Raw genomic sequence first — 6,715 nt, 5'->3', positions numbered from 1 at the left:
CTATGAGTTTGCTTTTATATATTGCAAAAAAAAATTATGTTTCTCAGGTCAAAAGACACATTAAGCAATCATTTATGGCAGCATTTCCCTAGATAAGTACTCAAGGAGGTATTACCATGCTTGACCTTAAATACCTCAGTTGGCATTCCTAGGGCCCTGCTTCATAATTAGCAGAGTCAGACAGATGCTTGCAGAGGCTGAATCAGAGGCAAGATGGACTGAAGTGCCCTGAAATGCCTATTCAAGGACCTCTCTCCCTCTCACTGAAGAAAAGTCCTGCAGAGATAAGCCTCCTTGAACATACACTAGATTAAGTGCCCAAAGTTAAGTCAATACACATAAGAATCACCAATCCCCCCCAACTCTAAAAAAATTTCCAGGTTTGCATGTTAGGAAATGATTATTTCAAATACCATGTGCAGATGTGCTTCAAGGATCCAAAGTCTGTCTCCTTCCATGTCAAACCCTTCTTATGCTTTCCAAAGTCATGAGTTTGGAAAACAGCATAATAGCATCTTGAAAGACAAGGGACTTCTGGGGCTGCAGCTGTACAGACAGTTCTGCACAGCATCTACATGCCCAGAAGTGATCCCAAGCAAGATGTGAACCCCAGCCACGTAATCAGAGTTGTGACAGTTGGAGGTTTTCCTGGTGCAGGCCTTTAGGAATCAGGGTGGATTTGCTCCTGCATATAAATCAGCTTTGTTGAAGTTGTTTTTTCCCCTCATTCATGGTGGGAAATCCATTCTCACTGGGCATAGGCATTATCACAGGATGACCCAGAGATCTGGCTGTGGTTCCTGGATAACATCTTGCTGCTGACCACCTGAATTTAAACACTGATGAGGAAATGCAGCAAGGCCCACAGGTGAGAAACCTTTTCTGTATTGTTGCCTACAGGAAGATTAAAGGCCAGTGACCTAGAGTACCCTTAAAAAACATGTCCAACATGAATTATCACTGCTAAAATCAGAAAACATTTCAAGAATGACAAGGGAGAGAGAAGAGGAAGTGAAGACTGTCCTAGGGTCAGACACTGTTCAATATTAACAATGTGGAGGGCAAAACAGAACACTTACTCAAAATTTGTGGATGATGGACAGTAAGCTAAGGCAACTAACTTATGTGGAGGTTGGAGGACAGGGATAGAATTCACAACAGCCTAAAACTGAAGGGGAGATAGAAATATTAAAGCTCAGTGCAGATGATTACATGTTAGCAGAAAGGCACCAGTAAAATTCAGAGAGTAACTGGTCAGGCTGTAGTTCCTCAGGAAAGGATCTGAGTGTGCAGCACAGACTGATCACATGTTAACCCTGTAGAAGACAAGTGCCATTAGGGCTGTACTAGCCATGCTGCCATATGTAACATCACTGCATCACAGATTTCTTGAAGTTGGAAGGCACCTCTGGAGACAGTCCAGACCAAATCTCCTGCTCAGAGCAGCATCTAGAGCAAGTTTCCCAGGACCCAGCTGGGTTTGGGCTATTTCCAGTAACGGAGACTCCATGAACTATCAGGGAAAACTGTTCCAATATTTCACCACCATCACAGTGAAAATGTTTAAATGTAATTTCCTGCATTTCGATTTGTGCCTGTTGCCTTTCAACCTGTCAATGGACAAGACTGGGAAGAGTATGGATTTGTTGTGCTGAGTTCCATCACCCAGGTCATTAATGAAACTGTCAAACAGTATTGGCATTGTGTTTTCACATAGGAAACTCATACTTCAGACAATCTGCACCTTTTTAACATTAGTGAAAATTCAAGGTATGTCCTTAGATAACCCCTGCTGGCACAATAGTAAGGTAACACAGGGGAATCAGATCTAAGGAAGTTTCTGGGATAGATAGAACAGGCTACAGGGAGACCAGAAGCAAGTAGTTACTAAGAAAGAAAGATCTGGAATAAACTTTTGCCCATATTGCCTAGAAACATACATAACCTTTTCTGTTGCTGAATCACAGGGGTTTTTCTTTGCTTTGTTTGTTTTTTTACAGATAATCAACCTCTGAAATAATTATTCCATTCTGGCTGGTGCTGGAATTTTGTGTTCAAGTTGGCATACCATGTTTTAAGAAAAATATGCACAAATTTAAGGTAATCCTAAAGACAGCAAGAAGAATTAGAAGCTTAGAAAAGATTGCTGAGAGGAAAAGTTGGAAAAAGAATGTTGAAAAAAAGAAAATGGAACAGTCTTCCAGTGTCCTAACTAACATTCATTACAACAAGGATGCAAAGGATGAAATTGGCTTAATTTGCAGACAGAAAGATTTAGGTTAGATGGTAGGGGGAAAAAAAATCCATAAATATAAGACTAGCTTTGGACTTGAGGCTACCTAGAAAGTTTAGACAGCTCAGACAAACAATTCTAACAACAATCCTGCCTCCAAGCAGAACAAGCTGGGGGAAATTCATCAGAATCTTTTTCTGTCTTTTATGACAGTGTATTTCAAAGGCTGCTCTACCCACTCACAAGGTTTCAGAAAGGTTTTCAGGATTAAACTTTTAAGAGTTAATAAAACACATTATCAATTCTACACTGGTTCTTTGTTTTTTTCCCATCCAAATAGTAATTGTTTGTGAAAGGGCTGACACTAAAGAGCAACTGCCAGGGTTCATGCAAGTTCAATTCCCATCTGATCATTTTAATGATGTTTGGTAAGAATCTGTTTTTGTGGAATTAACCTCAGCTCTTTGTTCCCTTTAGTTATTTGAATCTGCATCCAAAACCCATAATGTCCCCAAATGAAAATGGAGATTGAAATGAAATTGGGATTGATAACAATTCTTAGAACAAGGCTATAATATTTTCATTATATTTATCTGAACATCTGCCCTTCCCTCTTCTAGAACAGAGGGTTACAGCTCCAAATTCCCTTGGGCAATGGTATAAGAGCCCAAGGTGCTGAAGTCCAAATGAGCAACAAGCTTGGTGGTGTAGCCCAAACCAAAGATCTCTTCAAGCAGTCTGTTATAGGAAGGTGTCTGCTGCACTGCCCTTGACGTGCAGTAATTCTGGGGCAACAGACAGGACAAAAGGGGAGAAATGGCTTTTGAACAAAAAGAAAAATCCCCCCATGAGGAAGGAGCAGCAGAATTGCAAAAAACTTGAAGGCAAATAGGTAAGGTGACATGGAACTTGGGGATTTATGTAGCTCATGAACCACTACAGAGAGTCATGAGAGCTGTAGGTGTTTGAGAGCACACTGGTGGTGCATGAATATTTGGGAGCTGCTGGAGGACCTCACAGCCTGCATACTTGTTTGGTCCCCATCAGGAACTGGAAGGAATTTTGACTGAATTTCAAGTGGAGCTTCTGGTTTAGCTTCCTCCAAAAAAGCTACCTAGGTTGCTCAAGATAAGTAGAGGCAATTGAGTGGTTTGCTTCAAAATTGCACTGTTCATCTAGACAAAGCTTAGCTCAACCTAATCAGCACTCATGTTGTCCTAATTTTCCATCCTCCCCACAGCTCCATGCTCCTCCCCCTCTGCAACTGCTCCCTAAGGAGCAGGGAGCCTGGAGCAGGGCATAGAAATATGGTGAGCAGGAAAGAGGCCACACTAATATCCAAGTAAGGCAAGCCCAAAAGATGCTAACCAGGTTCAAGAGTCAAGATCATCAGGCAATGATGATGAGGCAGGTCCAAGATAAAGCTAAGAAATCAAGCTGTAGGTCAGGGTTACATCCAGTGACAGTTCCTAGGCTCATACAGAGCTCAGTGATTGCTAGGCAGGTCCACAGTGATATGGAAGGCCCAAGGAGTAGTGTAGATGTAAGAGTGTAGCTCAAGAAAGGTCTGAAGGCCCTGGGCTGAGCTGAAATAGGGCTCTTGGGCCCACAGTCAACAGGTAGGGAAGGCTGTTCCACTTCTGACTTGTCAAGGCCATTAAGGCTTATTAGTGCACTCAGGCCCTGACAGCTGCAGACAGGCAGGAAAATGTAGGGAGCTGATGTGACTGAAAAGCAAGAAGGCTTCTCCTCAGTCAGCATCTGATGTGTGTGTATGAGCTCTAGTCCTGACCTGAGGGAGGGAAAGGGGTGCAGCCAGGGGAAGGGGAGAGCTGCTCAGACCAGATTTCCATCAGCCTAAGATGCCACAGAGCTGCCCTGGAAGAAGCCATGAAACTAGAAAGTAACAGATGAAAAAGGACCCAGCAAAAAGTGTGCATGCTTTGATGGAAAAATGTGACCTCATCTTTCCTCAGAGTTTCTGCCTACCAGCTTGTGTGAGGAAAAACAAACCTCTCTAGATTGAAGGCCAAAAGTAAGTCTAGATGCCATTTTATCTAGTCTTCAGTCTCATTCTGAGATCTTTAAACAGTGCATAAACCAATAAGCACCATGTGATATCTGATGCCTGAGTGACTTCAGCTCATATTATTGGAACAGTCAGTATTCATTTGGTTGGGTGTGCAGGTTTGTGGAGCTCATACAAAATAGCATTAGACTTTGCACATGTGTTTGTGCCATCCAAGAGCATTTTCCAGACCCACCACTCAGGCAATCTCCAAATTAAGTCTGTAAATGAAACATCCATTTTGCAGCCCTCTCCCTTAAGCATCTGCTTTCTTTGCTGAGAAGTGCTGTCACTTGTCTGGGTCTGTGTAAAAGCCTAAAGCAGAAGCTCATAAATCATCTTTTCTGCTGTGCCACCAAACATTCTCTGCCTCTATGACCTCCCATTGTCCATCTACAACCCTATCCCATAAGCAGTGCTCTTGCACCTAAGTAGAAAAACACATACTGGGAAAAAAGAGCCATTGTGTGAAACAGAAGAACTATGTTTGTGCAGGAAAGCTCAGCTTCTGGTGAGTAAGCCATGCGGTAGGTGGAGAAAAGGTCAGACTCTTGCATTGCACAAAGTTTTATGAGTCCCACAGAGCTGCCCTGGAAGAAGCCATGAAACTAGAAAGTAACAGATGAAAAAGGACCCAGCAAAAAGTGTGCATGCTTTGATGGAAAAATGTGACCTCATCTTTCCTCAGAGTTTCTGCCTACCAGCTTGTGTGAGGAAAAACAAACCTCTCTAGATTGAAGGCCAAAAGTAAGTCTAGATGCCATTTTATCTAGTCTTCAGTCTCATTCTGAGATCTTTAAACAGTGCATAAACCAATAAGCACCATGTGATATCTGATGCCTGAGTGACTTCAGCTCATATTATTGGAACAGTCAGTATTCATTTGGTTGGGTGTGCAGGTTTGTGGAGCTCATACAAAATAGCATTAGACTTTGCACATGTGTTTGTGCCATCCAAGAGCATTTTCCAGACCCACCACTCAGGCAATCTCCAAATTAAGTCTGTAAATGAAACATCCATTTTGCAGCCCTCTCCCTTAAGCATCTGCTTTCTTTGCTGAGAAGTGCTGTCACTTGTCTGGGTCTGTGTAAAAGCCTAAAGCAGAAGCTCATAAATCATCTTTTCTGCTGTGCCACCAAACATTCTCTGCCTCTATGACCTCCCATTGTCCATCTACAACCCTATCCCATAAGCAGTGCTCTTGCACCTAAGTAGAAAAACACATACTGGGAAAAAAGAGCCATTGTGTGAAACAGAAGTAAGAACTATGTTTGTGCAGGAAAGCTCAGCTTCTGGTGAGTAAGCCATGAGGTGGAGAAAAGGTCATGCAGACTCTTGCATTGCACAAAGTTTTATGAGTCCCCTGAAGTCCAGTCAAGCTGCACACCTGGCTGGGAAGGACAGGTCTGGGTGACCATGGAATTGTTTCAAATGTTACAGGAACATACAGCAAGAAATGCTAAAGCCCTGTCCTCATCTTCAGTAGGGTTCATTCAAGAAAGGACCAAATTTTGCTTCTAGCTATGTCCACCAATATTTAAAGAGAGGTAATTACTGGTAGATACAACTGGGAATTGCCTACTTATACTAGAAAAACATTGCTGGGACAGGAATATGGATAGTGTTTCTGGACATGGGAGCAAGGGGTGAAATTTATTATATCAACTTTCTGTCTGCTGGGAGCCTTCTCCTTCCCACTGTCCTGTATTACTGATCACAGGGTTTGGCTGAAACAACAAAAAATGCAGGTGGGCATGAATGTCACATCCCTGAGTCATGCAGATGCTGCAACTTTTTAATGTCATTTCTGCCCCTCCTGATGAGGGCAGAATTTGACATCTTGCCCTCAAGTTCTCTTTCTACAAAGACTAAGATGGAAACAGAAAATAAGTGGCTAGTTATTTCCTCTCCATGTCTGTGGGATGGTGGTGCCAACACCACTGATGCAAAAGGAAACCATTTCCATTAGTTGTTAAAACAGCAGAAGCTTGTTTTACTTTGGCTGCAACATCCTTCTGACTCCCACGCAGGAAGTGTTCATGTAATATTCCACACAGGCAGAATGTGTCCAGTTCCTAGAAGTTCAAATACAAGAAACTGTGGCCCGTTTTGGAAACTAGACTGATCTTGGATTCCAAAAATGAGAGATAGTCTGCAAGGTAGCCTGTAACCCTGGGCTACAGTTCCTGAGTTCTTTTCCTGTCGCTGTCCTTAGACTTCTGATGACCTTTGGCAAAACACATCCTGCCAGCATGTGCCTCACCTGTAAAATGAGGCTGATGGCCAATGGGTGGAAGACTACATGTTACTGTAATTTCATGGAAAACCTGCTACACATCATAAAGGTACATCTGAAGGGGGAAACTCATTATTACAAGTTTCTAAGTGCACCTAGCTTGATTTTAATATGAGAA

The sequence above is a fragment of the Chaetura pelagica genome, unplaced genomic scaffold (genome assembly GCF_000747805.2).
Source record: "Chaetura pelagica isolate M959 unplaced genomic scaffold, ChaPel_1.0 scaffold49, whole genome shotgun sequence".
Lineage (NCBI taxonomy): Eukaryota > Metazoa > Chordata > Aves > Apodiformes > Apodidae > Chaetura > Chaetura pelagica.
Note: the sequence above shows the minus strand (reverse complement) of the source record.